At 44.4% G+C, this 15,980-nt stretch overlaps 1 pseudogene; it reads right to left on the bottom strand.

The window, feature by feature from the left end:
* Positions 1 to 8,854: 8,854 nt before the first annotated feature.
* Positions 8,855 to 12,766, bottom strand: LOC112240600 (annotated as a pseudogene).
* Positions 12,767 to 15,980: the final 3,214 nt, after the last annotated feature.

Genomic DNA, 15,980 nt, shown 5'->3' with positions numbered 1-15,980 from the left:
GCGGGGGTTGAGGATTCGGGCGGGGGTTGAGGATTCGGGCGGGGGTTGAGGATTCAGGTTGAGGATTCAGGCGGGGGTTGAGGATTCAGGCGGGGGTTGAGGATTCAGGCGGGGGTTGAGGATTCAGGCGGGGGTTGAGGATTCAGGCGGGGGTGAGGGTTGGGGTTATCTTTATATGCATGTATCTCTTGTTTTGTACCTGTAACCCCCATCTGTAAAAATAAAATGACAAAAATAAATAAAACACTGATAAATAAAATAAATAAAAAACCCTGATACACTGTATATGCCTAATGATTGAACAGAGCAATAGCTGAGTTTATCCGTCTGGGTCAAGTGCCATTCTGGGACTTCGCCTACTATGCCTTCTTCTTTTAATACATGCAGATAAATGAAAGTCAGTTAAATAAAGAGCTGATATCTGCTGAGGTTATATAGACAAAATAATTTACACCTAATCTACATACAGTATGTACATTAAGAACAGAGCAGTTATCATGATGTGTAGCTATGTGACAATATTATAATAACAATGCTATCAGACGTAGTGTTATGAAACTAGAAAAAAACAAAGACATTATTACATGGATGAGATTAATGCATTTAGTTTGGACAATTGATTCCACAGACATCGTCACATTTGAGGGGTGAATCTTAACTTCCACTTTTAAGTAAATTAAAGTGTCCGTTTGACATCAATACAACACTATGAGAAAGTTTGATCCAAGTGGAAATTAGGATTCAGCCCATTATCACCAAATTCCTATGATTGATCTATTGTCTTTTGCTTTAAAGCTGGAATCCATAATGGTAATACTGGAATCCGTAATGGTAATACTGGAATCCGTAATGGTAATACTGGAATCCGTAATGGTAATACTGGAATCCGTAATGGTAATACTGGAATCCGTAATGGTAATACTGGAATCCGTAATGGTAATACTGGAATCCGTAATGGTAATACTGGAATCCGTAATGGTAATACTGGAATCCGTAATGGTAATACTGGAATCCGTAATGGTAATACTGGAATCCGTAATGGTAATTTGGAATCCGTAATGGTAATACTGGAATCCGTAATGGTAATACTGGAATCCGTAATGGTAATACTGGAATCCGTAATGGTAATACTGGAATCCGTAATGGTAATACTGGAATCCGTAATGGTAATACTGGAATCCGTAATGGTAATACTGCCACGTCCGTTTGCGCTATTACAAAGACAAAGACGTTAATTCAAACAACGGACCCAAAGAATTCCCCATTATAGAACAGCAGAGTGTGAACTGCAATGTTTTATTACCACGATACTGAACGCTCCTTTATTCTGTTTGCTGTGGGTGAAATGACAAGACTATGTTATAATCCAGTTATTACATCAGATGGTTGTTTTATGGAATAGAATAGGAATAGAATAGGGTTCTTAGAGCACTCATCTGTGTGTGGTCTTCTGAGTTGGGCCTCTGGGGCTTAATGCGGGCAGTGGATTTACCAGGCTTTTGGTGATAAAACATAAAGACCGCATTCCACGGCATGGCATGGTGTTTGTTTGCCAGGAGGTACCAGGGTGGAGATGGCTCCGGTATGGATAATGATGAGGAGAAGCTTGTTTTGGGGGCCAGACCCTGGTTTCTTCACAATGAGAACAGTCTTTACAACAGATACTGTCTTCTGTGAATCATTAGTATATTTCATACAAATCCTAACCTTGTGACACATTACATACATAAGTTGTTAGTCATGAACGTTCAGGAGTAGGTAGTTTGCTATACAATCCTGCTGCTCAAATCGGCTCGTTGGGCTCTCAACGAATCATCTAGGGGTGGTTCATCGACCAGCTTCATTATTGCAATAATGAATTGATGTTATTAATACAATTTGAAAAAAGTAATATCCTGAATGGTGATTGACCTTGTCTCCTCATTATTGATTAGTATTTCCACGTCAACAACAATAAAAACAATACCAGATGTCCTGTGTGCCGAACACTGTTTTCCCTTATGCAGATTACAGGTGACACACTGATGGGACAATAGTCAACAACAGTGTAAATGTCTGTGATCTATGCCAACTGGTAATGTTCCCAAGCGTTCTGACTGTGGTTACGACTGCACAAACCAGATCTACCTCCCTTTGTTTTTTGTCTTTGATAAGTTCATTTAAAATATTTCCTTGGGCTATTTTTTTATTTTGTTTTTGCTGTACAATCAGACTTCATCAAAAATACAAATCAGGGTCATTATATTAAAATGACAGAACGTAATTATTTGCTATGACACTAAATCGTAAGTTACAATGCATTTGATGACCAGATAACTCACAATTAGCAGGATTAAATCAATTCAAAAGATGTTGGCGATAATCGTTCTTTGGGGTGACGTATAATGACAACTCAAAAGTTGTTTAAATTTGACCAAATTCAATTGATTGGTGTTGAAATACTGTGCAAAATAAATGAACACATTTTATATTTCTTTCTCCTATCACATGTCATGTTACAGAATAAACAGCAGGATAAAACAACTATTTTAGTTCTGGCTTTTACCTTGCTTGCCGTTGACTGTCATTTTCGGCATGGTCCTTGATTGTGTTCAGCTGAGAGGGATATACCTGCAGAGCTACGACAACAGTACTCTGCACACACACTCCTGGATGATAAGTTAACGTCCCCAGACAGGCTCATCTGTTTGATAGGCGTGACACTGGTCTCGTTCCTGCCCGACTACTTTGCTGACGTTAGATTGCTTCCGTTAGATTTGTCTTAGACTGCACAGTCGGGCATCAGATTGGAATAGCATATGATGTGTTTAGCTGATATGTTAAACACTTATTCAGGCGTTGTGAGATCTGACAGACGTCTGGATTGTTGTCGGTCTGGAACGTGACTATTATGATTAGGTTTGTGATGTCATGGTGGGGTAAAGAATGTAATTATGTCCAAACCACCCCTTCTCTTCCCTGATCAACACATTTCTGTGAAACTGACATCTGTGCAACAGAGATTCCACCTCCCACTAACGCCCGTAATGACCTAGTTACATAGGCGGGGCCCGTAATGACCTAGTTACATAGGTGGGGCCCGTAATGACTTACTTACATAGGTGGGGCCCGTAATGACCTAGTTACATAGGCGGGGCCTGTAATGACCTAGTTACATAGGCGGGGCCCGTAATGACCTAGTTACATAGGTGGGGCCCATAATGACCTAGTTACATAGGCGGGGCCTGTAATGACCTAGTTACATAGGCGGGGCCCGTAATGACCTAGTTACATAGGCGGGGCCCGTAATGACCTAGTTACATAGGTGGGGCCCATAATGACCTAGTTACATAGGCGGGGCCTGTAATGACCTAGTTACATAGGTGGGGCCCATAATGACCTAGTTACATAGGTGGGGCCCATAATGACCTAGTTACATAGGTGGGGCCCGTAATGACCTAGTTACATAGGCGGGGCCCGTAATGACCTAGTTACATAGGTGGGGCCCATAATGACCTAGTTACATAGGTGGGGCCCGTAATGACCTAGTTACATAGGCGGGGCCCGTAATGACCTAGTTACATAGGTGGGGCCCGTAATGACCTAGTTACATAGGTGGGGCCCATGACGACAATACATCTCTTGGCTCTGAATAGATTCATACTATAGTCAGACAGGAAGAAATACTTTAACTAAGCAGTTCTGACCTACACCAGTAGATATCAACCAGGACTCTGTCTCTACAGTAGACCTACACCAGTGGATATCAACCAGGACTCTGTCTCTACAGTAGACCTACACCAGTGGATATCAACCAGGACTCTGTCTCTACAGTAGACCTACACCAGTGGATATCAACCAGGACTCTGTCTCTACAGTAGACCTACACCAGTAGATATCAACCAGGACTCTGTCTCTACAGTAGACCTACACCAGTGGATATCAACCAGGACTCTGTCTCTACAGTAGACCTACACCAGTGGTTATCAACCAGGACTCTGTCTCTACAGTAGACCTACACCAGTGGATATCAACCAGGACTCTGTCTCTACAGTAGACCTACACCAGTAGATATCAACCAGGACTCTGTCTCTACAGTAGACCTACACCAGTGGTTATCAACCAGGACTCTGTCTCTACAGTAGACCTACACCAGTGGATATCAACCAGGACTCTGTCTCTACAGTAGACCTACACCAGTGGATATCAACCAGGACTCTGTCTCTACAGTAAACCTACACCAGTGGTTCTCAAACATGGCTGGTAGGACCCCTGGGGTACTTGGCCTTTCCAAAGAGGGTACTTGAGACGACTCATGAGACAGTAGGCTTACTGGTAAAATCGCATGAGGGGGTACTTCAGGATTAATCCGGGCAGAGCAAAATGTACTTGGTGGTACAGTAAATGAAAAAGGTTGAGAAACACTGGCATTCTTATTTAGTGTTGTGTTCAAGGTCACCACTAGAGGGACCCATACATAAGACCAGAGGGTGTTGTGTTCAAGGTTACCACTAGAGGGACCCATCAGACCAGAGTGTTGTGTTCAAGGTCACCACTAGAGGGACCCATCAGACCAGAGTGTTGTGTTCAAGGTCACCACTAGAGGGACCCATCAGACCAGAGTGTTGTGTTCAAGGTCACCACTAGAGGGACCCATCAGACCAGAGTGTTGTGTTCAAGGTCACCAGTAGAGGGACCCATCAGACCAGAGTGTTGTGTTCAAGGTCACCAGTAGAGGGACCCATCAGACCAGAGTGTTGTGTTCAAGGTCACCAGTAGACGGACCCATCAGACAAGAGAGTGTTGTGTTCAACGTCACCACTAGAGGGACCCATCAGACAAGAGAGTGTTGTGTTCAAGGTCACCACCAGAGAGACCCATCAGACCAAATCAGGAAAAAGGCAAAAGAACAATGATGAGTTCAGTTGTTATAAAGTATTTATTATTAACTCCTCACAATAGCTTGCATATATTTCATAAATGTTTTTAACTTCAGAAATAATTTTGTCCAAAAAAAAGACAGTCTGACATAAACAAGTGACAGAGAAGTTTATACTACTGTTTGTAGAAATAAAAAATAAAAAATTCTTCATCCGAATATGAATCTTTAGTTGCTTTCCCCTCCCTATCAGAAGTCATTGGCTATGGTTACAATCAGTGAAATGCATCCTGCTTCCTAATCTATATTTTACCGCTACTGATGTTGTCGACAACTCAATTGGTAACACAAGCTCTGCTGTTCCAGCGATTATAAAACAAGTTCCTGCCTTTGCACGGCTTTCCCTAACTTTGCAATCTTTCTCCAACTGTCTGTCTGTTCTTGGGCTCTCAGAGCTTCCTGATTCATCTCAACGTTGTAGTACTGACCTCCATTCCCCTCCCCCATCACCTCTCCATCTCACTGTTTTAGTACTGTCCTCCATTCTACCATCTCCTCTATCATATCACTGGTTTAGTACTGTCCTCCATTCTCCTCCACCATCTCCTCCATCATATCACTGGTTTAGTACTGTCCTCCATTCCACCATCTCCTCTATCATATCACTGGTTTAGTACTGTCCTCCATTCTCCTCCACCATCTCCTCCATCATATCACTGGTTTAGTACTGTCCTCCATTCCACCATCTCCTCTATCATATCACTGGTTTAGTACTGTCCTCCATTCTCCTCCACCATCTCCTCCATCATATCACTGGTTTAGTACTGACCTCCATTCCCCTCCCCCATCACCGCTCCATCTCACTATTTTAGTACTGTCCTCCATTCTACCATCTCCTCTATCATATCACTGGTTTAGTACTGTCCTCCATTCTCCTCCACCATCTCCTCTATCATATCACTGGAGTAGTACTGTCCTCCATTCTACCATCTCCTCTATCATATCACTGGAGTAGTACTGTCCTCCATTCCACCATCACCTCTATCATATCACTGGTATAGTACTGTCCTCCATTCCACCATCACCTCTATCATATCACTGGAGTAGTACTGTCCTCCATTCCACCATCACCTCTATCATATCACTGGTATAGTACTGTCCTCCATTCCACCATCACCTCTATCATATCACTGGTATAGTACTGTCCTCCATTCCACCATCTCTTCTATCATATCACTGGTATAATACTGTCCTCCATTCCACCATCACCTCTATCATATCACTGGTTTAGTACTGTCCTCCATTCCACCATCTCCTCTATCATATCACTGGAGTAGTACTGTCCTCCATTCCCCTCTACCATCTCCTCTATCATATCACTGGTTTAGTACTGTCCTCCATTCCACCATCTCCTCTATCATATCACTGGTTTAGTACTGTCCTCCATTCCCCTCCACCATCTGTTTTGTCTTCCTCAGCAGCTCTGTGACCTGAAAGCGATCTTTGGTCTGGTTGTTGAGAGAGTGATTTCTAAATCCACAGATGTTGATAAGTTCCTGAAGCTCATCGCTTTCTCCCAGAAAACTTCTTGACTGACTACCATTTAACTTATCTTCAGCAGTGAATAATATAATAGTATATTTTGAGGGCTGCCCTGAATCTGTAAACCAAACAGGAAAAGTAAAATTACAATGCAAGCCATCGGTTTGCTTCATATTTTCTTTTGTAATTGTGAGAAATTAAGAGAAATTCTAGAATAGTATATTTTGAGGCTTATTCTCCAAAGTTCTCCTGGATCCACTTCACAGTGTTCCTCTCCTCGTCTGTGAACAATGTCAGTCTGATCACCAGCAGCAATGTGTCCTGGCTTGTCTATACATCCATCTCACTCTTCATTGCCTTTTCAGCGAGCCAGCCAGCTAACATTAGCTAGCTAGCTAGGTAAACAATGAACCATAATCACAACTCATGATGTTACTACCTTACATGAATCTGCAGGTAGCTAATCAACCAGGTTCAATGTTAGCTAGCTAACATTATGCTATAGCTAGCCAAGTAAATGTCTCTTTCTGTCAAAATTAGAAACGTGTAATAACTGAAAATGTAGCTAGCTAGACTATTTTACAAGTATACATCATTCATGGTTGGACGCCATGGTCGGATGCCATGGTGCCCTTAGTTTGAAGATTTAATCCGGCGACAGGTGTTTTCCCCATCTCCTTAACTATCATACTCAAATTCCACTGATTTCAAAACTCAGTCCTCCAGAAAGTGGAGAGCTACACTAATGCAGTTTTAATACATAATACATTTGTTTTTTAAATGTGTTAGACAGGAATACCTAGACAAACTGACCAGCTCAAATAGACAGAAGCATGCTAAATGGCAGACCAGTCATAATTTATCTTTTGGCATGTCCAGCCCACTCATTATCTCAGCCAATCATGGCTAGATGGAAGGTTGCCACTTTCTCTTTGGCTAAACCAACTAGGCTCGTAATTTAACAACTGTACTCGTATTTACAGATGGAATACACATTTGTTCTTAAGGCACATGAAAGTGCACATGTTCCAGAAGGCATTTCGGCCAAAAAAGGCATTTTGATAAATGATTAGGTTCCAACTGCTCTCCTGTGAAGTAGTGACCCACGACATACGCCTAGTTTCCTGAAACCGGTCACAAACGTCCTCAAAGGTTGTCCATCAAATGTTCATCAAAGATTGACAAATCACAAAACATTATGCAGCACAAACATGAAACAAAAATAAATATGAATAATGGATAAACTGTCAATATATAAACAGCTCAGACATTTTCAGATAGCCATGATAATCAACGGGGCTCTACGACGTGCCAGCGTAGTGAAACGTAACCTTCCACGGAGTTGCATTATGTTCAGAAAACGCATAGAGAGCCCAGAGATGATGATCCCTTTTATACTATGGCTACAATTTAGCATATTTGCAGCTGGAATTTGTAGGAAGAAATGTGTTTATTAGCTAGCTACTGTAGTTGCCTTGGTAACCAACCAAACAGACTTGCTAGTTTATCTAACCAAAACATCAGTCATAGCTTTCTATTATGAAAATTAAATTCAACATTGCCAAACGTAGAACATGTGAGAATGAACTATTGCTATTGAGTTCTACCTTGCAAATATACAGTGTTTTATTTACAGTTCAAACTTATATATCAGGAAATAATGGAGCTCTAGAATGCCCTTCAAACCAATCAGAAACGAGTATTCAACGATGTCATGGTATGAACTGGATTAAACACATACAAAATTGTAAGTATATAATAAGAAGTTATTTTATTGTAATTGTTGAAGTTATAATTGTCCTACTTAGTGCTGAGCCAGGGAGGGTAAAGGGAGAACACAGACCAGGGAGGAAGGACACAGACCAGGGAGGGTGAAGGGAGAACACAGACCAGGGAGGGTTTAGGGAGAACACAGACCAGGGAGGAAGGACACAGACCAGGGAGGGAGGGTAAAGGGAGAACACAGACAGACCAGGGAGGGTAAAGGGAGAACACAGACCAGGGAGGAAGGACACAGACCAGGGAGGGAGGGTAGAGGGAGAACACAGACCAGGGAGGAAGGACACAGACCAGGGAGGGAGGGTAGAGGGAGAACACAGACCAGGGAGGAAGGACACAGACCAGGGAGGGAGGGTAGAGGGAGAACACAGACCAGGGAGGAAGGACACAGACCAGGGAGGGAGGGTAGAGGGAGAACACAGACCAGGGAGGAAGGACACAGACCAGGGAGGGAGGGTAGAGGGAGAACACAGACCAGGGAGGAAGGAGGACCAGGGAGGGAGGACACAGACCAGGGAGGGAGGATAGAGGGAGAACACAGACCAGGGAGGGAGGATAGAGGAGAACACAGACCAGGGAGGGAGGATAGAAGGAGAACACAGACCAGGGAGGGAGGATAGAGGGAGAACACAGACCAGGGAGGGAGGATAGAGGGAGAACACAGACCAGGGAGGAAGGACACAGACCAGGGAGGAAGGACACAGACCAGGGAGGGAGGATAGAGGGAGAACACAGACCAGGGAGGAAGGACACAGACCAGGGAGTGAGGATAGAGGGAGTACACATTTTTTCTGATGTTATATCCCTGAGCCTCTGAATAATAAACATGTTAAATAACTGATCATATTAGAAAGTGTTGAACAATCCCTGATGGTTGTCATTGTAAAGGATTCATCTACTGCTACTACTTGACATTAAGATGAGGAAGAGAGTGGTACTTCACACTGCCACCTCTTCCTCATCTTTACTTACTGAGAATCTTGAAAATGTTCAACTGCATCTTCAGCTACCTCTTTTGCAAGTACAGCAACTCCAACTGGAATTGCTGCTGGTCCTGCTACCACCGCTGTGGCAACAGTTACTAACAATCCCAAAACCTTTCCCCATAGGTCATTTGACTTCTTCTTCCTCATCTCCTCTTGTCTCTTCTTTTCCTTCTTCCTTTCCTCCTCTCTCGCCTTGTCTACCTGTTTCCTGATCTCCTCCTGTTTCTTCCTCTCCTCCTCTCTCACCTTGTCTTCCCGTTTCCTGATCTCCGCCTCCAGTTTCTCTTTCTCTTGCTGTTCTCTCTTCTCCTCTTCCTGTTTCTTCCTCTCCTCCTCCTCTTCGATCTTCCTCTGGGCCTCCTGGTACATCTCATTGGTGTAGTGTTGTCCTCCATTCTTCATCACCATCTCATCTATCTTCTTCAGCAGCTCTGTGACCTGAGTGTTGTCATTCTTATTTTTATTATTGAAGACATGATTTCTGCCCTTAAAGACATTGACGAGTTTCATAAGCTCCTCACTCTCACTTAGAAAGTCCACCATTGATATGTCCTCCAGCTGGTCTCCTTCAGTGAACAGAATGATGGTGTACTTTGATGCTTCTTCTCCAAAGTTCTCCTGGATCCACTTCACAGTGTCCCTCTCCTCCTCTGTGAACCTCCCCAGTCTGATCACCAGCAGGAAGGCGTGGGGTCCTGGGACTGACATGTAGATGGCCTTTTCTATCTCACTTTTCATCTCTTCTTTAGACATTGTTGTGTCATAGAGCCCCGGGTGTCGATGACATCAATCTTCCTCCCATCCACCTCCCCACTCTGTTTCTCACAGTGAACAGTGACAGACTCAGGGGAGAGGTCTTCTCTAAACACCTTTCTCCCCAGGATGGTGTTTCCTGTTGCACTCTTCCCTGATCCAGTCTTCCCTATCAGAACTATCCTCAGGTCAGAGGGCTGCCCTGAATCTGTGAAAACAGACAAGAAGTGCTTGAGTTGATAGTGATTGTCTTGATGAAAACCTAATGAAATGTGTGTGTCAGGCTCCTACTGTGCAGAGCACAAGCCCCATTGTCCTTCTAGTCTCTAAAGCACCCTATTGGGTAGTGGTATAATTTCCCCCAAAATATTTTTTCTTGTACTTGTTCAGAACCCTTAAATTGCTCGCAATTTGTCGTCAAGTTCACCACTCCCCACCCTGTTCGTTGGTTACGCTTGTTTCCCAGTCTGCTCTGTAAGGAGTTTGCCCTGTAAGGGCAGTCTGCCCCGTAAGGAGTTTTATCCAAACGTGAATGGCTTGAGAGATGCGGTCACCGATGGAGTGTGTGTAGCTCGCTACCCAGTTTAAATATCAACAGTACCACCACAGCAGCATAACATTTATTTAAACACTTGATAACACTTGATTTAGCCGACATCATCATCCGTATTTAGTCTGATCTGATTGGCTGACAGGAGCAGCTGAGAGGGTAAGAAAAGACAAAGGTAAATTACAATCAATAAAATAAATACACTAACTAGCAGATGAACATCTGCCATTAACATCAATGATCAGCTGATAACCCCCCTTCTTTTCCCCATGTCTATCATGTCTTTATGAGGCACTGAACTGAGTGTGTTGTTGCAGAAATAAATAGGTCTATGATTAAAAATGTTCAAAGATGTTAAAATTTACAGGCTTTTGGTCTTTTCAGAATGTCACCCTTTTTTTCATTTTGAGCACCTGCACACTGAAAGGTCTGTCCACGTGTAACAGGGTTATATTGGTGATTCCCCTTGCCACTTTATTGTTAAGCCAATGGGTTTTTGGTTTGAGTTTGTTTTGCCTTCACCTACTCAACATGGCATCTTATTGGCTGGTTTGCGTGGCTTGCTTACGAGGGGGGATGTTCCAGTTAGAATAGTCCCAGTGAACAAGCACCAAACCAGCGGTAAGTTGTTGGTTGCAAAGCACTGTACATCAAAAGTGATTTTTATACTCTCAAGTGATGATTTAAATGTACAATTTATATCAAATTGTTTGTAAATGTTATTGGAACATCACACATAAGATGCAGCGGTTTTTGGAGAATATTTGTTGTGCATTTTGATGTAAAGAATTCCCGCCAGTACTAGCTAGCAACTTACTGTGTCTGGTGGGGGGGTCATATATTTTGTACAGTACGTGAGTGCAGAGTTGGATGGTGAGATGTGCTTTGCATGACATGCAATTTTGTGCCGTTCCTATCAGGTACATTGTTAAAGATAATATATTGTATATTGTAATTGTATTATTTTGGTAACTAGCCCAGTGAACAAGCACCAAACCAGCAAATAAATCTACATGACTGGTGCTACATGTTGGAGTTCCGTGTCAATGACTGATTGTACACAACGCAAGAAGAGTACTGTTACCCACGGCCCTGGTGTGTGTACGTGCATGTGTGTGTGTGTGTGTGTGTGTGTGTGTGTGTGTGTGTGTGCATGGCCCTGGTGTGTGTACGTGCATGCATGTGTGTGTGTGTGTGTGTGTGTGTGAGTGCCTGTGTGTGTGTGTGTGTGTGTGTGTGCATGGCCCTGGTGTGTGTACGTGCATGCATGTGTGAGTGCCTGTGTGTGTGTGAGTGCCTGTGTGTGTGTGTGTGTGTGTGTGTGTGTGTGCATGGCCCTGGTGTGTGTACGTGCATGCATGTGTGTGTGTTTGTGTGCGCACTGGTGTGTGTGTGTGTGTGTGTGTGTGTGTGCATGGCCCTGGTGTGTGTACGTGCATGCATGTGTGTGTGTTTGTGTGTGCATGGCCCTGGTGTGTGTACGTGCATGCATGTGTGTGTGTGTGTGTGTGCATGGCCCTGGTGTGTGTACGTGCATGCATGTGTGTGTGTTTGTGTGCGCACTGGTGTGTGTGTGTGTGTGTGTGTGTGTGTGTGTGTGTGTGTGTGTGCATGGCCCTGGTGTGTGTACGTGCATGCATGTGTGTGTGTTTGTGTGTGCATGGCCCTGGTGTGTGTACGTGCATGCATGTGTGTGTGTGTGTGTGCATGGCCCTGGTGTGTGTACGTGCATGCATGTGTGTGTGTATGTGTGCGCACTGGTGTGTGTACGTGCATGCATGTGTGTGTGTGTGTGTGCGCACTGGTGTGTGTACCTTGGCATTGACCAGTGAAGGCTTGTAGACAGAGTGTCAACAGGAACAGAATACTCAGAGTCCTTCCTCTTCTCGTTCCATCTCTGCTACAGCGGCCATCAAAAACAAAACAGACAATGACCTCATTACAAAAACACAGTCCACATGAACTAAATTTGATTTTCTTCTCAGCTATTTGACTTTAAAACAATCTTAACTATAAAACAAATAATGCTGTGTGTTATAACTGTTGTAAAACAAAGTACATTCCCTGACAACGTAGCCGATATTAGGAAAACATAATGTACTCATATAGGGATGTCAAATTACATCCTAAACATGCTTTTCATTCTACAGTTGACATTCTGCTACGTGTTAGGACCAGATAGACCAGTTATTGTACACCAGGGAAGGCAACTTCAGTTCTCTGGGGCCTGATTGGTGTCACACGTTCCCCAGCCCTGTAGCTAAAACACCTGACTCAACATTCTAACCTGAAGACCATCATTAGTTGATTATTGGAGCCAGGTGTGTTAGCTGGGGATAAAGTAGGATCGTGGTTCCCTGCACAGGAGTTTCATTGCATCAACCAATGGCTGCATGCCACATCATCAACTGTGCTGTCGGGCTATAGCATATGATGTGGATATCTGATATCAGTGGAGGCTGGTGGGAGAAGATATAGGAGGAGGGGCTCATTGTAACGGCTGGAATGGAATCATTGGAACCGTGTCAAACATGTTGTTTCCATGAGTTTGATGTGTAGGTACCACTAAATGTATTCCATTCCATCCATTACAATACACCATCCCTCCTATGTCTCCTCCCACCAGCCTCCTCTGTCTGACATGTAAAATACCTATCCAGGCATTATAATATCTGTCGTACATCATCAATGTAGTCAGGCAGGAATATACTCAAGGTCACCAAACAGGCCCCAGATGAATGGAGATGCCCATCCCTGCTGTACACTGTGGTATAATGACCTGTCACTCAGTACCAGGATAACCTGCACGTCAGTCCCTCACAGCAACAACCTGCTATAAGTTGTGTTGACTCAAGGTTTGCCCACTTCAATTAGATATATAGCAGGGTTACCCAACCCGCGGCCCACAGGCTGAATTTGGCCCGCAGGTGGTTTAATTTGGCCCATCAATTTTTATAAGCAAAACATTAAGACTGAAACAACACGAGGAAATCAGCCCTTGAACTCTCTTAGGTAAATATCATAGACCCAGACCTGTGCTACACTATCTCGTCCTAGACCCTCTGGTTTCTATTCAATAAAACAAGATAAATGTTTCAGGTAAAAGTGAAAAACATCATTCTCCTTTCATTGTTATCCAATATTAAACCACATGTATAAATACAAACAGAAGAATGTGATTGTTGACTTTCCAAGAAACTTGTTTATTTTGATTAAATTGTCCTGACATGTCTAGTGATGTCATGGTTTGATTATGTATGCATCAATGTCAACAAACCTGGTATAAATCAAATGTTTACTCCATATTGTGCTCCAGTTATTACAATACATTGTTGTACATTTCATTAGTAAGGTAGTTAAGTTGAATACTCACTTTTAGTGGAGTTGCACATGTCTGTTAATTGTCCCCTGTTGTGACTGTGAGAGCTGAAGCTATGTGCTGCAACTTATAGTCAGAGTTAAGTTTCGTTTCACCTGTAACTAGTCATTTCTAGCCAATGAGAGGAGTAATTCACCTCAGGACAGGCAGAGGCTGAAATCTGATTGGGTGTCTCTTGGTTTAGTCACAACTCTGGGTAAAATGAAATGTGTTGGACACAGACCTCTTCTTCTGGGAAAAAGGTTCAAATTAAAATAGCAAATAAAACATTTTCAAAAATAACTTTGTAGTTGCCAAGCCTGGTCCCAGATCTGTTTGTTCTCTTTCCAACTCCATTGATCACTATATACTGTAGTTGCCAAGCCTGGTCCCAGATCTGTTTGTTCTCTTTCCAACTCCATTGATCACTATATACTGTAGTTGCCAAGCCTGGTCCCAGATCTGTTTGTTCTCTTTCCAACTCCATTGATCACTATATACTGTAGTTGCCAAGCCTGGTCCCAGATCTGTTTGTTCTCTTTCCAACTCCATTGATCACTATATACTGTAGTTGCCAAGCCTGGTCCCAGATCTGTTTGTTCTCTTTCCATGTAACGGTTTTCTAGGTGTGAAGGGGAGTCGGACCAAAATGCAGCGTGTAGATTGCGGACTGAAAGATCTGGCTGCTCCATGCTGACTGGCGGCTCTGGCTGCTCCACGCTGACTGGCGGCTCTGGCTGCTCCATGTAGGCTGACAGCTCTGGCGGCTTCTTACAGACTGACAGCTCTGGAGACTCCAGCAGCGCTGTAGAGGAAGAAGGCTCTAACTGCGCTGAACAGGCGGGAGACTCCGGCAGCGCAGGAGAGGAGAAAGGCTCCGACAGCGCTGGAGAGGCGGGAGACTCCGACAGCATAGGAGAGGCGAGGTGCACTGTAGGCCTGATGCGTGGTGCTGGTACTGGTGGTACTGGACCGAGGACATGCACAGGAAGCCTGGTGCGGGGAGCTGCTACCGGAGGGCTGCGGTGTGGAGGTGGTAGTGGATAGACCGGACCGTGCAGGCGCACTGGAGCTCTTGAGCACCGAGCCTGCCCAACCTTACCTGGCTCGATGCCCACTCTAGCCCGGCTGATACTAGGAGCTGGAATATACCGCACCGGGCTGTGCACCCGCACTGGGGACACCGTGCGCACCACTGCATAACACGGTGCCTGCCCGGTCTCTCTAGCCCCCCGGTAAGCACAGGGAGTTTGCGCCGATCTCCTACCTGGCATAGCCATACTCCCTGTGAGCCCCCCCCAAAAAGTTTTTTTGGGGCTGACTCTCGGGCTTCCATCCGCTCTGCCGTGCTAGCTCCTCATAATGCCGCCTTTCTGCTTTTGCTGCCTCCAGCTCGCCCTTGGGGCGACAATAATCTCCAGGCTGTTCCCAGGGTCCTTTCCCGTCTAGAATCTCCTCCCAAGTCCATTTCTCCAAGTAGTGCAGCCTCTCCCACTGTAGTTGCTGCTGCTCCTGCTGCTGCTGCCTCTGTTGCCTCTCCTGCGGCTCCTGCCTGTTGACACGCTGCTTGGTCCGGTTGTGGTGGGTGATTCTGTAACGGTTTTCTAGGTGTGAAGGAGAGTTGGACCAAAATGCAGCGTGTAGATTGCGATCCATGTTTAATGAACAAACGTAACACGAATCTAAATACAAACACTACAAACAATAAACGTAACGAACGAAACGAAAACCGAAACAGCCTATACTTGTGTAAACTAACAAAAACAGGAACAAGGACACTAAGGACAATCACCCACGACAAATTCAAAGAATATGGCTGCCTAAATATGGTTCCCAATCAGAGACAACGATAAACACCTGCCTCTGATTGAGAACCACTCCAGACAGCCATAGACTTAACTAGAACACCCCACTAGCTACAATCCCAATACATACACACCACTTAATAAAAAACCCATGCCACACCCTGGCCTGACCAAATAAATAAAGACAAACACAAAATACTTCGACCAGGGCGTGACAGAACCTCCCCCCCCCTAAGGTGCGGACTCCCGAACGCACCTCAAAACAATAGGGAGGGTCCGGGTGGGTGTCTGTCCATGGTGGCGGCTCCGGCGCGGGACGTGGACCCCACTCAATCAATGTCTTAGTCCC

This window comes from Oncorhynchus tshawytscha, unplaced genomic scaffold, assembly GCF_018296145.1.
Source record: "Oncorhynchus tshawytscha isolate Ot180627B unplaced genomic scaffold, Otsh_v2.0 Un_scaffold_5493_pilon_pilon, whole genome shotgun sequence".
NCBI lineage: Eukaryota > Metazoa > Chordata > Actinopteri > Salmoniformes > Salmonidae > Oncorhynchus > Oncorhynchus tshawytscha.
This window is presented reverse-complemented; position numbering and strand designations above follow the sequence as displayed.